This window comes from Lynx canadensis, chromosome D1, assembly GCF_007474595.2.
Source record: "Lynx canadensis isolate LIC74 chromosome D1, mLynCan4.pri.v2, whole genome shotgun sequence".
In the NCBI taxonomy this organism is placed as follows: Eukaryota; Metazoa; Chordata; class Mammalia; order Carnivora; family Felidae; genus Lynx; species Lynx canadensis.
Genome location: NC_044312.2, coordinates 19,053,982 through 19,070,774, shown reverse-complemented (window position 1 = coordinate 19,070,774; position 16,793 = coordinate 19,053,982).

Genomic DNA, 16,793 nt, shown 5'->3' with positions numbered 1-16,793 from the left:
TTTAATGTTCCTTAAATATGTATAACCATAAAACTGGGCATAAACTCCTTATGCCTATAGTCCTATGCAATACAAAGTAAATTTACAAATGGCATGCAAAAGAAATTTAAAAATTACTAATGAAATTATCACCATGAATTTAGTATGACATATGACAGTTTGGTAAAAATGAATTGTTGCTCACAATATGAACGTGGTTCCACGCGCTGTGGGGCACCTGCTTTTGACTCTGGTCTGTGTCCGCTTTGGTCAATGTGCTGTCTAGGGCCTCAACCCCCTAGCGCTGCTCTTGATGGGAATTCTGAAAAACCACCATTTCTGGAGCACATTTTTTAAGTCTATTTACTTATTTTGAGAGAGAAAGAGAGAGAGAGAGAGAGTAGAGGAGGGGCAGAGAGAGAGAGAGAGAGAGAGAGAGAATCCCAAGCAGGCTCCATGCTGCCAGCACAGATCCCCACCGTGCACTGCTCCATCTCGCGGACGGTGACATCGTGACCTGAGCTGAAATCAAGAGTCTCACACTTAACTGACTGGGCCACCCAGGAGCCCCTCCTTAGCACATTTTGATGTTCCTCTGGTCCTCACTCCGGTGCAGGTGAATTCTACCTCACTGCTTTTCTCATTGGTGAGACCAAGTGGTCCTCCTCTGCCCTAATGCAAATGCAGTTGGGGCACTGGAGACACACGGCAGTATTCAGTTAAAAGAAGATCTTCCAGATGCTCCACAATATGTTCACATGTGTTTGTAAAATCATCAGAATGAAAATATAACACTGAACATTTCTCATAAAGAACTTCTGACTTTCTAAAAATATGCCTCCAGCTCCCCCCGCCCCCCCCCCCGCCCCGTCCCCGAGAATGCACACATTCCGGCTTGAAAAATACAGCTAGGGAAATACCCTAGTTGCTTCGAGCAGAGCCCATAATGACATGGGTCCTATACCACTCTCTAGGCAGAGCTGACCATGTTGGCAACTCTGATGTGGGGGATAAAGCAAAGCACATGGTTGCTCACACTGAGCAATTTCAAGAGTCCTCCAGATGGGAATCGGGCAAAAACCCAGTTAATTTGGAATAGTTTGCACTTGCCACAAATGGCCAAGAGATTATTATGATCTAACCCTGCGTTGGATGCTTTTATGGGATGTTATAAAAGAAAAATACACACACGCTAGCTAGCAAGAGAGGCTGGATGACATAATGGCCTATTTCATCTGTAATTTCAGTGATTATAGAAATGATGAATAAAATCCAACCTACAAGTGCTTTTTTATTATCTTCTCGTTGGGGTAAGATCTGAAAGCTTGACCCCCGGAACATAATATCTTCCTTTAGATGTACCCAGCGCTGGAATAAAGCTGGGAATCTGGACTTTGACCTGAAGCTCTTAAAGAGAATATTGCTTATCACTCCCCTGGGGACAGAGAGATTTTTTTTTACAATGAGATCATCTTACACTGGAGGAGTTGTATAGACGACTCTTAAAATCAAAGGAACCTATCCCAGAATGGTTTCTATTGGGGGCAGCTGGGATATTTGATTGACGGTTCTGAGCTATTCACCCCAAGCCTCCTATCTTGAGTGGGATAGAGAAGCACAGAGGTCAAGTTGCTGATGTTCGTGACAAGGAAGCAGGCAGTCCCATCTCTATACTGAGGTCTTGGATGGCGCCAAACCTCAATCATTCTCCCCCAAAATGTTTGAACTCAGATCAAGTCCCTAAAAGACCGCGCACCAACTGCTAAGCAAACCATCTAACTGTCCTTTAGCAAGGGTGACCAAAATCTGGGCTCTTTCGATGAAGGGGAATCTCTGGGTCTGACCCTTGAGGGTCTAGCCTCTCAGGGAAGTATTCTGTCATGCTTGGCTGAGGTTGTTTATGCCTGTTGCCTATCAAGCATTTGTAGTTAAAACCAACAACAGCAGCGCTTCTCATGCTACCTGATCGAATCAAGAAGGCTTCTTTTAGAAACTAATGCCTATCACAAGGTATGATCTAGGTATCAGTAACTCACCAGCCCTTTAGATAATTTGGGGCATGGTTCCCTACCAGTGAATTCAGCTCTCGCGCACCGGAAGTGGGGGGGCGGGGCAGGCAGATTTAAGTAGCCTTGGCAGAAGTGGCCAACCAAGGAAAGGGGTCTGCAGATTTTTCACACCTCCGATGGTAATACACAGTATCCATTAGAGAGGCACGTAATCATCTGCAGCTGTCAAATCCAAACTGCCCTCTTTTAAAAACCAATTTGTTTTCTTGCCAGATCAATGCTCTTATCTGTAATTGTGTGGACCACCAGCGACAGCCAATAACCAGTTAACATGCAATTCAATTTCAGAAGAAAAGAAATGTCTTAATCCAAACATTTATTGTACAAGTGTGAAAATGCTCTAAGTGAAATTAATTGAGGCTCAGAGACTATAACTTATAAATCAGTTTGCCTGACTGCAGCAAGATGCTAGACGGAAATAATAAAGGTTTTGGAACGGAAAAATGCAACTTTGCTCAGGTTTTCAAGTTTTAACCCCTGGACCACCATCATTACTAAACTATGGTGATAATGGTTCTCAACATTCTGGGTGCTAGCTAAAACAACGGCTGGAACAACATCCCAAGTTTCCAGTGCTCCTGCAGCATGTAACTTCCGACCACAATGATGCTTCCCTGCCTACTTCACACGCCCTCTTCTTCTCTTCGGCTGTGGAGTCTTGGTTTCCAAACAGGTATCTCCAGATGTCCACTCGTATATCATCAGAACTCACCCTTGACTTTTTTAAATGTTTATTTATTTTTTTTGAAAGAGAGGGAAAGAGGGTGAGCGGGGGAGGGACAGAGAGAGAGGGAGACACAGAATCCGAAGCAGGCTCCAGGCTCCGAGCTGTCAGCATAGAGCCCGACACGGGGCTCCAACTCATGAACCGTGAGATCGTGACCTGAGCTGAAGTTGGAGGCTTCAATGACTGAGTCACCCAGGTGCCCTGTATTTAAAATGGATGCAAAGAAAAAATTTCTACTTATTGAAATACTCTTGAGTTGCACAGGGGCTGTGCTCTGATTCACGTGTTTGTAAATAGCTGAATCTTATCTCCCTACCATGCTCCAATACATTTGCTCATAAAGCCAAACACCAGTGAAAGTGCTCTAAGAAAGTCGAATTTTTCAGTTAAGAAAACATAGAATGGCTAGCTGTTCCCTAAGCCTATATCCTCTTTTTCCTTGTCACAGCACTAGACTGTACACCCCACCTGCCTTTTCCACTGGGCGTGGCCATGTGGCTGAGCTCTAGCCAGTGGATTTTGAACATAAGTAACAGGCTTCACTTTAACACCTGGCCCTAAAAAAATCTCTCATATGCCATTCATCATGTTCTTTCCTCTTCCATTAGCTTGTCATAGATAAATGATGACAGTTTTAGAAGCCAAATGTTGACGATGGAAGAAATCTGCACCCTGGAATCACCATTTGGAAGAGAGCGGTCCATCGGCTGGGAACACCTATTTCATATTTTACCTGAAAGAAAATCAAACTTCTTGCACATTTGAGCCTTTAATGTCATTTTGGGCTTATTTGTTACAGCAGCAAGCATTAGCACAATAATACAATGTGTGCCACTGAATGTAAAGGGAACAGAAAGTGGTATTTCAAGATTGCCAACAGTTTTAGATGCTTTTCTCCTCTAATGAGTGTCTGAAAAAGACGATAGTATCTTCGTTTGTTCTGAGATCCAAGTTTCTTGTATGAGGTAAACAAGAAAGAGCGAGAGAAAGAGACAGAAAATTTTGGATTAAATCTTCATGAACCCTTACAGTGTCACTACGTGTTGCTCACATAATTCAAAATCCTCTTTTTCTTAAGAGAAGCAATGAAAAGTATAGGACCATATAATGAAAAATCTCCTTGGTGCCAGGAGGATGGAGGAAATTCAGGAGGCCCAGTCGATGCAGAAAGTGAAATAACACAAGATCTGCTCGAATTAAACCAACTAATTACACTAAAGCCACCTGACTTTAACATTGCTTCTGAGGCCTTCACTGCTACACAGAACAATATAACAAAACCGTGTATCGTGAAGAGAGGGAAGGATAGAGGGAGGAAAGAGAGGGGGAGGGAGGAGGGCAGATGCAGCGCTGACCTCCAGTAAGAAACAAAGCAACGCTTGGCATTCAATCCGTGACTCTGACCAGTCAACTCTGCTCGAATGTGACCCCACCTGTTAAATGAATGGAAAATGCCAGCGTTTGCTTCCTGCTTGCTCAACTAGTGTTCCTCCAACGACAAATGGATCTCCCACCTACATAGACACATAGGTAGTCCCACACTAGCACACTTAGAGGCAGGAGGGTGTAATTCTCCTTCAGCAGGAATTCCAAGAATTGCTACACGGCTCAGTTCTGTCAGACAAACAAACGAATGAACAACCTTTCTCCAGCACCCAGCTTGTCATGAATCCCCAGTACAAAATTAGCACAAAATATAACTTACGTTAATGTGTCAAACGTTCCCGGACACACTTTAGTCCACTAATCCTTTCTCTAATCAACAAGGGTCTTAATAAAAATGGACTGCCACTTATCAACCCAGTAGGGCTGAGACCCACAATTCAACAATACAGTGTTTTCATGAGTGGCTCCCCTGGTTGGTATGACACCACGAAGCTCCGTGGAATGCCAAACACCCAACTCTTTGGATTAAAAGCATAGTAATTCCATGAAGTTTTCTGTTGTGAGTTGCGAGAATGGTTCTGTAGTGACTCACACTTCTTCAGGCTTATCAGAGTAGCCTTATGTCAAGGGTTTCATGGCATGAACTTCTTTTTTTTTTTTTTTCTTATAATGAAAAGGGAAATTTAAGGTGGTTTCGTGGCTCTCCCCTTTAAACTTTCATAACGGAAACTTAGTTTTAATGTCAACAATTAACAAGATGAAAACGAAAATAGCAACTAATCTTTATGGAGAAAGAATCCGTCTCAATCTGGCACCACAGCTAAAAGAATTTCAGGGTCTAAGAAAGGCCCTCTTATTTAGTCTATTAAACGTTGAGCATGTTCAAGATTTCCAAGCACATTTTTAGACATAGAAAGTGGAGAACGAAGGGGCGCCTGGGTGGCTCAGTCGGTTAAGCGTCTGACTTCAACTCAGGTCATGATCTCGAGGGCTGACAGCTCCGAACCTGGAGCCTGCTTCAGATTCTGCGTCTCTCTTTCTCTCTCTGCCCTTCCCCTGCTCACGCTCTGTCTCTGTCTCAAAAATAAATAAATATTAAAATACTTTGAGTATTATGGTGTGTTTCCTCCCAGTTTTTGTCAATAGAGAGACTCTGGATAGATAGATAGATAGATAGATAGATAGACAGATGATAGATTGATAGATATCCTAAGCATGTCATTAACTACTTTATGCAAACATGATTTGTAATGGTCTTAAAATGTTACCTCATACGGATACACCATAATTATTCCAGATCCCTCCCTTTTGTTGGACAGTTTCATTGCTTCTAATGTTTTGCTATCATAATTATACTGATGATGAAAAGATTTATAATCTGTTCAGGCATTCCTCATAATTTTCTGAGGATGTATTTTACAAGTGAAATTACCAGGACCAATGGTAGAAACTTCTCCGTGATTCTTGGTAACTACTGTCAAATCACTTTCTAGAAAATCACTTCTATTTTAACAAATGATTTCACAAGACTCATTTCTCAACATTCTTTTTAAAAATAAGTATTATTATTTTCAAAACTCTTGCAAATTTGATGGGTGGGAAATAGTATTTCATATTTTCATTTTCTTCTCTTTGACTTCTGACCAAATGGGATTTATTTTCCTCTATTCATTAAGCATTTGATTTGTTCTTTGGAAGATAGCCTATTTATCTGCTTTGCCAGTTTGTGTTTAATTTTTAATATGTTTTTATTGATTTATATTGTTCCATTTTTTAATATAGGCTTTTTGGACATTTTACTGTATTTATTTATATGTATATTCTTGCATTGCTTTAAGTGGGCTTCTTTTAATATAAATATGTTTTCCAAATATTTATAGTAGAATAGTAATTGAATACTGTATTTGTACTTTGTAACCCACCACTTGATTCAACACTTATTTATTCTAATATTTTTCCAGTTCATCGTCTAGGGATTTCAAAGAGACAATAAAGTATCCTGAAAATTATGAGTATTTGGTTTCTTTCTTTCAAATGGTTTGACTTCTTATTTCTGTTTCATCGGTAAGTATCTTCCTCCTCACCTCCTGCTAATTTTTTTTTTTTTTAATTTTTTTTTTTTTCAACGTTTATTTATTTTTGGGACAGAGAGAGACAGAGCATGAACGGGGGAGGGGCAGAGAGAGAGGGAGACACAGAATCGGAAACAGGCTCCAGGCTCTGAGCCATCAGCCCAGAGCCCGACGCGGGGCTCGAACTCACGGACCGCGAGATCGTGACCTGGCTGAAGTCCGACGCTTAACCGACTGCGCCACCCAGGCGCCCCACCTCCTGCTAATTTTAATAAGCTTGATTGTTTGTCATTGGCTTAAGATACAGACTCTTTTTCATCCTAAGAAAGAATACTGCTTGTCCTTCTTCACTATGATTTTCTTTTTTAATACTGGATACTCAGTTTTATCAGATGCGATTGATTTGATCATGTGGTCTTTCTTATTTTGACTTACTGAGAGGCATAGTATTTTAATAAACTTGGATTCTTCTATTCAGGAATGTAGTCTTCTATGTCAAAATGTTTTTTTTTTTTTTAACCATACTGTTTAACTTTATTAGTTTATTTAACGTGTCATTTACCTGTGTGTTATATTACTTATATTGTTATTTACTTACATACTTTTTATTTGGAATTTTTCATATTCACTTTCATAAATGCAAAAGAGGATTTTATAGTTTTGTTGTATGTGTTATAGGTAAGATTTTTGTATCAGTGTCATATTAGATGGATTAGATGTGTTCGTATTATTTATTAATTTTATTTAGGTTAATTATTTCATTTACTTACTTGATTACTCACTTTATTAAATGAATTAAGTATGTTCAATATTTTTCCCTGCTTTTGAACTTTTTTCATTTTATATTACTTTTGGCCTTTTTTAAAGAGCCCATACGTGGAATTCTTTGTTCATAGACGTCTTATCTGTTAGAATAATTCCATGATAATTCTTAGAAATTTTTTCCATATTATTTCATATTCACAATTCCCGAATAAGTTAGCAGGTGAATCCCTCTTTGCTTATAGGTACCACGGCCAGGGTGCGTCGCAAGACTTCAAGAAGTCTGTAAGTTGTCCCATCTGTTAGTATGGGCTAGCCCCTCATCCGTTGTTTCTCCTGGTGGCAGTTTTCAGCAACACATTCTTGTAAGAAAGGTCTCTTCAGACTTCAAGACCAGCTCTTCCTCACAGACTGCCCTGACCACTGCCACGGGAATGATGCCCTCCATCTCTGAACTTCCTTCTCACATAATGACCATACTAGCCATTTGGCTTCTAACACCTAATGCTTTCCACTAGTTTTCTTCGTTAACTGACTCTGAGGTCTTTGAAGATGGATGAAAACTACTTCTTCATCACCCAAAGTTTCTAGCAAACATACCTTGCACGTTGTATGTACCAAGTGAGCATGCTAATGACGAATGTATATGTAAGGGCCTAGATGTGTGTGTATAAAATTACACCACACCAATACACATTTCAAAAGCGTCCTCCAAAAACAAAGTCAGAAGAAGGGAGGTGTGGGGGATTTGTACATGGAGGGTGACACTTCACCCAGTTCAAAAATCTCCCCAAACACCCTCAACCTCACTTCCTTCCACTCTGCCCTAATATCCAGAAACACTGTTCTGAAAATACAGCCTCCTTCCTTTCGGGAAAGAGAAATATTCTTATTTACCAGAATATTTCTACGCTTCCTCACATTGAGGAATATTCTTATTTACCAGAATATTTCTTATTTTATATATTCTTTATATTTCTTATTCTTATTTACCAGAATATTTCTATGCTTCCTCACATTGAGATCGGAACACTTCTGTTTCCTTAAAACACTCTCCTAAAATCATCATCCATAGTCAAGGCAAATTCTCTGAGATGAGCACGTATCCCCCCCAGCTCCCCGCCCCCCAAGTACATATAGACGCGGATTGTTGTCTGGAACCGAGAGGAGCATACACAAACCCAGGCACACATATGTGCCCGCACACATGCGCATATAGATGCACATTCCTCTCATTGACTCGGGACGCGGTGAGGTTGGAACTCGAGGGCTCTGGGAGCACAGTAGGTTTCTAACACCAGCTGCCACCGAGCACTGGTCCAGACAGGCAGAAGGACCATGTGGCTGAATTTCAGGGTAATTAAGAACGTAAAAGGGAGCCCTGAGTGCCACTGGGCACTTAGCAGCATGTGCAAAATTCTCCCAGCAGGTACCCAGGTGGGCACGGGGCCAACAATCTTCCCACCCCCGGCCTCTTTTGTCAAGTGAAAGCTGAGGCTGCTCTGGGGAACATGAACGTACGCGTGGGGGTAGCAAAGAGGATTCACATGAGGCGGCCGGCGTGTTTGCTTTATCAGATCCATGCTGCTCTCCCCTTCATCTGGCAGCTCTTCACCGTCTGTTGGGAAAGTTCCCTTCCTACCCGGCCAGACTGTCTGCACAAACAGTGGTGAAGAAGACGTGGTCAGCAGCACCAGCTCTCTGGCTTATCGTCCCACCGATGGCTGCTGCGGCGGCAGACAGCTTGCTGTTCCAGTTAGCGCGTTTCCATCCTCGTCTACCACTCCGGTCGCTCGGTTTCTGATTGCTCTCCATTGTCTCAGGCCCCTTCCCCGGCATCAGATAAGGGAGAAACTGTTAATATCGGAACCTCTTAATGCCCCTTGCTTCTCATCTGAACTCAGAAACACTTTCATTAAGAATTAATAACCATGGGGGTACCTGGGTGGTGGCTCAGTCGGTTCAGCATCTGACTTCGGCTCAGGTCATGGTCTCACGGTTTGTGAGTTCGAGCCCCATATCGGGCTCTGCGCTGACAACTCGGAGCCTGGAGCCTGCTTCGGATTCTGTGCCTCCTTCTCGCCCCTCCCCTGCTGTCTCTCTCTCTCTCTCTCTCAAAACTAAATAAACATTAAAAAAAAATTTTTTTTTTAAAGATTACGTAACTATGTCACTGATGGCAGAATTTTAGGTCTGTGATCACTGGAAGGGAGAACAGTTTTTAGAATATGATCTTCCTGGAGCTATTTGATTATTTGTAAGGTTGACTCTGATAGCTTTACCCTTTTTTCAGGCCCCGCCTCTTTAAAATCGCGTTGGTCCTCCCTTTGCCCAAGATGTCCCAAAGGGTATGAGTCAGCTTGAACTTCCATGCTTATACCGGTCAGTAAATTGCCAAGATGCTCTCCTCTTCTTCTTGTTCTTTGGAAAGAACATTCTAAGAGAGAATGAGAGAGATGAGATCCTTAGCGCAATAAAAGAGACCTTTTGGTATCAGGCCTCTGTCGACCTCTTCAGCTTCAACCTCAGCTGCCCGTATTATACTCCAGCCACGCCAAACTCCTTGCCATTCACTGCCTCTGCGGCTTTTTACTGGCTATTTCTGTGACCCAGAATGGTCTTTGCCCAGTCTTCACTCTTTGGATGACCTCATCTCAGAACTCCCATAGCATCCTATGAGCAACTTTCCCATAGCATTGGACTTCAGGAACGCAAGGACAATCAAGTGGTTTTGTGGTATTTTAAGACTTCTCTTTGGGCAAGAGTATGAAAAAATACATTCGTAGAAACAGTGAGGGAAGTAGGAAGTGGCAGGAAATGGGTGAGCGTTAAGACTGTTGTCTATCAGTTAGGATCATATTGATAGAAAGTGGACAAGGATGAATAGTTTGTCTCAGTCTCATATAAAAGTCGCTCAGGCTGCAGCCCAAGGGCTAATATGATGATTCTATTCCAACAAAGCTCCCAGGCTCGCTTCAGTTCATAGTTCTACACTTGCTTTTATATACTGTGGTCCAAGATGGCAGCATCGTCCTTCTAGGATGCAGAGAGGGGAAAAGGAAAAGAATTGAGGCGATATGGGCTAGCTACCTCTGTGAAAAATCCCTAGAATCTGCCTCACATTTTGGCTTACACCCCAAATGTCTAGTCACCTGTGCACACCTATAAGGGAGCTACGAAATTAGTCATTATTCTGAGAGAGGATATACTCAGCTAAAATGTTACTCCAATGAATGAAAGGGGTATGGGTGTTAGAAGACAGCTACTACAATATTATCCCCATTTTAAGGCAACCTCACTAGCCAGTTGTGTCAGGTTATGCTAGCACATTCTATAGTTATATGCAAATATTTCTTTTAAAACCACATATATGTCCTCTCTCACCTTTCCTATTCAGCATCTTACTGGAAGTCCTAGCTAGAGCAAGGTAACAAGAAAACGAAATAAAAGGTATTTAAACCAATAAAACAAACACACATGCATTTTCCTAACCAATCATCAAGCATTTATTGAGAGCACTGTACTAGTTTTTCTGAGAAACGCAAAAGTCTAAGAGCGTCCTTTTATGCAAATGATTGAAGCTATTTTTCTGATGACAACTGTGCCCAAGGATCCAGAGGTAGTCAGGAGTAGAACTGATGAATACTGTAAGGTCAGTTTTTCAACACATCATTCTCCATGACCACAGATTTGTACATTCACCTGCCTGCAGAACCCATCGTTCTGGATTTTCCTAGATACTCATGTGTGACATGGAACTAACTGCTCTTCAGACAAGACCGTTTCTCTAGAGCTCCCTGTCTACTTCTCTAGCTTCTCTAGAGCTAACAGAATCATCATCAGATTGCCCATATAAGCATGGATTTATCTCTGGCTCCCTATTCTGTTCCACTGGTCTATATGTCTGTTTTTATGCCAGTACCATACTGTTTTGATTACCATAGCTTTGTAATATAGACTGAAATCAGGAAGTGTGATGCCTCCAGCTTTGTTTGGCTTTCTCAATATTGTTTTGTCTATTTGGCTCTTTTGTGGTTCCGTATGAGTCCTAGGATTATTTTTTCTATTTCTGTGAAAAATGCCACTGGAATTTTGATAGGATTTACATTGAATCTGCAGATAGCTTGGGGTGGTATCGATATTTTAATAATATTAATTCTTCTAGTCCATGAACACAGATTATCTTTCCATTTATTTGTGTCTTTTTCAATTTCTTTTGTCATTATCGTAGTTTTCAATATGTTTCAATTTTCATAGTTTCAATTTCATCTCCTTGGCAAAATTTATCCCTAAGTATTTTATTCTTTTTGATGCTATTGTGAACAGAATAGTTTTCTTAATTTCTTTTCTGGAGAGTTCATTGTTAGTGTATCTAATCTTTTTCTTACAAGGACACTAGCCTATTAGATTAGGGCCCTAATGACCTCATTTGTCATTTAATTATCTCTGTAATGACTCCATTTCCAAATACAGTCACATTCTAGGTGTTATGATTTCAATGTATGAATTTTGGGAGGGCTGGGGGGAGGACAGAATTCATCCCCTGACAGGCTGTTGTATTTCAGAGTCTTGGAGGAAGTAGGCTAGAAAGGTAGGTGGGACTCAGATTGTAAAGAACTCTGAAGATTCAGCTAAGGAGTTTGGACTTTTTCCTGAACTGATAGACAATAGTTTTAAGCAAAGGTGTGCCTTGGTCAGATGTGTGTCTAAGATAACAGACAGTATGAGGTCTGTAGTCCAGACCAAGGAAAAACAAGATATTAAGGTCAGTCAGGAGTCTATTGTAGCAAGGTGAGGTCAAGTTGATGAAGGTCAGAGTGAAAACACTGTCAGTGGGGAGTGGAAAAGAGATGACAAATTGGAGAGGCATTTGCCATAGAATTGAGAGGACTTGAATGAGAAGCTTAGAGGCTCCCAGGTTTCTAGCATGGTTGATGGAGGTGGGTAGTATCATGAGCTACAATAGATAGCATATGTTGAGTATGAAGTATGACAGAATATCCAAGGGGAAACATTCAGATGAGATCGGGCACACTCAGGGTGGTATGGCTGTAGGCTAAGGGGAAAGCATTCAGAAGGAACGGATCTAGAGCTTGAGTTGAACATATAACACAGATGTGATAGTTGAGTCAGAGTTGAGATCCACCTGAGAGTGTGCACAGGCCAAGAGAAAAAGATGTCCGAAAGAGGAACCATGGAGAGATGTAGCACTTACAGGCCAAGTGGAATGGAAGAGAAGTGAGAGAGGAGAAGACAGAAAAGAATAGTGTCCCAGGAATCAAACTGGAGAGCTTCAGAAAAGAAGGAATCAAGAAGTCAAGGAAAAACAGTAGAGTGAGAGAATTTTTAAAAGACCATTGAAGCTGGCCTCCAGAAGAGAAGTTTTAGTGGAGAAATGGAAATTGAAACCTGACTACAATGGGTTTGGGCATGAGGGGAAATCTGGTGGTGGGAAGATAGAACGCAGGCCATTTCCAGAAGAAGAGAGGAAGGAGCTAGGAGGTACTGAGGGGCAGTTATGAGTTGCTGTCTCAGCCTGGTTTTCTTACCCATAGAGTATGTAATTGCCCTTGGGAAATTCTATCCTGCACTTATATCAGAACGACAGGCAATACAGAGCCTCTAAATGTTTTGCCACATGGATTTTCTCTGTGCCTCACAGTGGACTTAGGTACGCTTGTCTCAAGTTCTATGTACGTGGCTCTTGTTCACAAGTTTATCTTCTCCTATTATATCATTAACACCTCAAGGGCAGAAATCATGTCTTTTACTCCCTGTCTTGTATGTATTTTTTAAATTTACAGAGAAGGAGGGGTGCCTGGGTGGCTCAGTCGGTTAAGCATCTGACTTCGGTTCAGGTCATGATCTCACGATTGGTGAGTTTGAACCCTCATTGGGCTCGTGCTGACAGCTCGGAGCCTGGAGCCTGGTTCCGATTCTGTGTCTCCCTCTCTGCTCATCCCCACTCATGCCCCCCCCTCCAGCTCTTTCTTTCTCTCTTTCTCTCTCAAAATAAGAAACATTAAAAAAATTTTTTTTAATTTAAAGAGAAGGGAGGAGAGAAAGAAGGGAAGGAGGAAAGAATAAAAGAGGTAACACCAGGCCAGGTACTGTGCTAAGTATCTTTCCTGAACGAAATTTACACCAACCATATGAGGTAGATCCTACCAAAGAAACTGAGGCACCAATATAATAAGGAGCCTGCCCAAGGCCATGGAGTTAGCAAACAGCTGAGCACGCATCTGAACTTGGGCATTTGGAATCAAAAGCCCGTATTCTTAACTGTGTGAAAATGAAGTATATTATTTTTAAAACTTGAGCCCACATAGGGGATATACGGGAAGTAGTTTGAAGCATTTCTTTTCTAAGAGAGAAAGAGCAAAAGCCAATAAGAGTTACATTTGATCTGCTGAATTGCATCTCAATTGCCTTGCATGGTGCAAAACAGAACATATGATCACCCCATCACTCCTGTAGTGTTGCGTTATGTTCAGCTGTCGGGTTTGTCGGTTTCCTAAATCAACCAGTCACAGACCATCGCCTAAAATATTTTTCACTGTCAGGTTCTAGAGCATAAAATTAGTCTTTATTGCTTTGACTATTACTGATTTTAAAGGCCAAGGAATGACCATGTAGCAAAGGCAGCAGAGCCTGGACCAGAAGGGCTCCCTGGCTGAAATAAATTTTTGCTGATGGCTTTGATTTGAGCACTGATGGGAAGGAATTGTCGGGGCTCTGGGACGCTTCCTTAGGGCTGGGAAGGCCAGGGATAAGACGCTGGTTATGTGGCTACTTTTCGCTGTCAGCTTTCCTCCCCACGGAGCTGAGCCATGTCACTGGGCCCAGGCGCTAGGCCCATAAGGGAAGTCTTAGCACAGCCAGGCCTCTGTTCAGGGCCTCAGGTGCTGAAATCCTGGGGATCTTCAGGATAAGAGTCAAGTCAGGCTGGGAAGCCTCCAAAACAGTGTCTCCTGTGAATCGTGCAAGAAGAAGAGAACGGGGAGCTTGTGCCTTCTACTTTATTTTATTTTATCTTATTTTATATAATTTATTGTCGAATTGCCTAACATATAGTGTGCAAAGTGTGCTCTTGGTTTTGGGGGGTAGATTCCCGAGGTTCAGTGCGTACATACAACACCCAGTGCTCATCCCAACAGGTGCCCTCCTCCATGCCTATCACCCATTTTCCCCTATCCCCCCCACCCCCCATCCACCCTCAGTTTGCTCTCTGTATTTAAGAGTCTCTTACAGTTTGCCTCCCTCCCTCTCTGTTTGTAACTAGTTTTTCCCCCTTCCCTTCCCCCCCGGTCTTCTGTTAAGTTTCTCAAGATCCACATATGAGGGAAAACATATGATATCTGTCCTTCTCTGCCTGACTTATTTCATTCAGCATACTACCCTCCAGTTCCATCCACGTTGCCGCAAATGGCAGGATTTCATTCTGTGTCACTGCCCAATAGTATTCCATTGTATATATAAACCGCATCTTCCGTATCCATTCGTCCGTTGATGGACATTTAGGCTCTTTCTACTTTACATAGTATGTGTTTAAGCATAAGGAGACCTGCCAGTTCCATTTATAAAATCAAGCTTGGATAAGCCACGGTTTGAGATGGAAGAAAGGGTCGGAGCATGTCTCAGCTCCTCTTCTTTGAAAGCCACTTATTCTTTGTCATTATGTACTAATTAGCACTGTCCCCACCACCCAGGCCTCAGAAGGATTCCTGTACATATGGCAGCTGTGGTAGATTTAGCGACAAAATCTCACAGCAAAGCTGCATTTTGGAGGATAGGAGTGGTGAAAGCAATGCTGATGTGGTCTTCACCATGTAGATGATTTCCTGAATAAGGATCACCTTTTATAGAGAGCTACTTGCACAGCATCGTGTCTAACACTTCAGACGTGTCCCCCGAAAGATCCCCTACAATCTCTCTTTGACTCTGATGCTGTTGAAAATCATTACTTCTCAGACAAATAACTAAGGCTGAGAAAGGTTATGGGCTATTACGGGTTGAATGGTGTCCTCCCCCCAAAGGTACGTTGAAGCCTTAACCCTCAGCACCTATGAACACGACCTTAGGTGGAAATAGGGTCTTTAGAGATGCAATCGGTGAGGTCATAAGGGCGGACCCCAATCCGGTACAACTGGTGTCCTTACAAGAAGGAGGAATTTGGACACAAAGACAGACTGCACAGAGGGGAAGACAACGTAGAGACATTCATTGAGAAGATGCTCAAGTAATGATGGAGGCAGAGATGGGAGTGGTGCACCTAGAATCCAAGAAATGCCAAGAATTACAGATAAACACCAGGAGCTAGAAGATACAAGGAGGGAGTCTCTCCCCAGATCCTTCAGAGTGGTCAAGGCCTGCTAACACCTTGATTTTGGACTGCTAGCCTCTAGACCTGCAGAATGATACGTTTCTGTTTGCTTTAAGCCGCCCCAGTTTGTGGTACTTTGGTTCTAAGAGCCCTAGGGCGCTAGTACAATGGTCTTCCTCCAAATTACAGAGTGGTCATCTTCAGAGTCGGGATTTGAATCCACGTCTATCTGACCCCAAAATCCATTTTTCACAGCTTTTATATTTTACTGCCAATGAGCTCAGGTAGCATCTAGTAGAAGCAATCAACTTTACCTCTTTTACAGACAAGGTGCCATTGAAGTCTGCTTCTGGGGATGGGAATAAGTTTGTTGGACGAGGACGGGAGGGAAGAAAACTCCGGACAGAAATACAAGCCACCTATGAAAGACATAAATGGCATGCTGTGCTTCAGGAATAAGTATGGCTCATGCATGGGCTTCAAAGGCAATGTGATCATGCAAGATGCCTCCATTTTCTGGGAGAGTCCCAGAGGCATGCTTGCAGGTACGTTTTCATAGTAAAGGAGCATTCAAAAAGAGGGGATAGCTATAGCCCTTGCCCGCACCATGAGGGCTCCTGTCCTGCAATTTAATGTTAGAGCTTTCATGGCAATGAATCCTTCCAGTGTAGTCAATCGACCTAGCCAGGGTGAGCTGGAAGATTCCATTAGCAAAGGAATCTGCCAGATAAGAAACATTTCCCTTCCTTGTCATTAAGCACTGTCTCTTAATTAAGTTGTCTTCCGCACTCTTGATCAGAAGAGAATACCAAGAAGTCTTTTTCCAGGAAAATGCTTATTTCTCCTCCCATCTCCTCTGCACCCACCTCGCTTTCCCACCCCCAACATGTTACTTAATCATGGACTACTACCCAGAGGTAAACGAGTCCTGTTTATCTCAGGAAGAGTGCAGATGTGTATGCCGGGGGAGGAACACGGCCCGGGCCCCTGGCAGGTGCAAAGAGGGTGCTCAGAACATGGATCACAGACAGGGTCAAGCCGCACTCCGTAGTCACTGCAGTGAATGCTTTAATCCGCGTGGAGAGAGATGAGGTCACGTGCTAGTTATTAGAGGCCATCACTATTGCACTTCTGGATTCCAGCCTTTGCCTTGTTTCTACCAAGAGATCCTTGTCGAACACTGTACCTTTTGACCCAATTGAGGTAGTTCATTTAAATGGGGTGAAAGAGGCTATCTATGTAGGCAGTGGTCACTGGGATTAGACTAGAGAAAGAAGGCAAGACTTCAGAGCTATTTTATAGCCTCTCTCCTTTGGGTGCCCTGCCCCTTAACCAGGCGGTCCCAAGATGCCATCAGTTCTTTCTTCTTTTATATTTCTCTCTCTCTCTCTCTCTCTCTCCACTGTCAGTATTACTTGATACGCATCTATTCATTTGTAGGTTACAGCTCACCCGTTATGTCTCCTATAAACGCT